Genomic DNA, 940 nt, shown 5'->3' with positions numbered 1-940 from the left:
GGCCGGAGGGGGGGGGGCACCGCCGGGGCAGGGGGCGGGGGGACCCTGCCCGCCTCCACCTGCGCGCGCGTCCGCGCCACACTGAGCGAAGTGCCCATACGGTCCCACTGTGTCGTCTTAAAAAGGCAGACGTGTGTCTAGTGTGCCCAGGAACCCTGGGTTGCCCAGCCGTGAATCACGGACTGCAGGTGGTCCGCTGCACCCACTTCGAGTCCGGGTTTGGGCTCGCCCAGTGCGCAAGCGCGCCGCTCTCGCCCAGTGCGCACGCGCGCTGCACCCCCGGCGGGCCCCGCAGGCGCGGCGAATCGAGCGTCGAGTGGGCTAGTGGGCGGCGAAGAGTGCCGAGCGGCCTCGTCCCCAACGGTCCGCGCCCCAGCCCGCGGCCCTCAGGCGTCCGAGGCGTGGCCCGGCGCGGGGAGCGGCTCTGAGGGGACTGGAAGAAACGCGAGTACGTTTGGGGCGCCGTGGACCAGAGCCCAGGCGGAAGCGGGAGAGTCAGTGCGGAACGCGCGTGCGCGGTCTGTGGGGAGCTGTGGCGGGGGGCGGCAGGTGTTGCCTGGCCCGGGGGTGGGGCCGGGGCAGGTGTGCCGGGGGAAGAGGGCGCCCGAGGCGCAGGTGAAACCTTCGGGAAAGAGAGCGGCCTGCGGGAGAGGAAGGGGAGTGCCAGGAAGAGGAGTGGGGGCCTCCCAGGGCAGACAGGGTCTCTGGAGAGAAGGGGGTGCTCAGGGCAGATGTAGCTGCAGGGAGAGAAGCGGGCCTCCAGGGTAGATGTAGCCTTGAGGATAGAAGGCGACGGCCGAAAGCCAGATGCGGCTTTGATGCGAGAAAGGCGGTGCCCAAGGCAGATGCAGCCTTAAGGAAAGTGGAGCCTCGGGGGAGGAAACGGGGTTGCCCAGTGCAGATGCGCCCTCGGGGTGAGAAAGGGGGCGCCCAGGGCACG

At 70.5% G+C, this 940-nt stretch overlaps 1 protein-coding gene across 1 annotated transcript in view; it reads left to right on the top strand.

Moving 5' to 3' along the window:
- The first annotated feature begins 399 nt into the window (after positions 1-399).
- Positions 400-940, top strand: part of POMT1 (protein O-mannosyltransferase 1) — a 14,632-nt gene continuing 14,091 nt past the window's right edge. Inside the window, exon 1 of the mRNA XM_007453120.1 lies at positions 400-448. The gene's annotated coding sequence lies outside the window, so the exon portion shown is untranslated. The remainder of the gene's footprint in view (positions 449-940) is intronic.

The sequence above is a fragment of the Lipotes vexillifer genome, unplaced genomic scaffold (assembly GCF_000442215.2).
Source record: "Lipotes vexillifer unplaced genomic scaffold, Lipotes_vexillifer_v1.1 scaffold149, whole genome shotgun sequence".
NCBI lineage: Eukaryota > Metazoa > Chordata > Mammalia > Artiodactyla > Lipotidae > Lipotes > Lipotes vexillifer.
The sequence above is the reverse complement of the archived record's forward strand: the minus strand, read 5'-3'. Positions and strand labels throughout refer to the sequence as shown.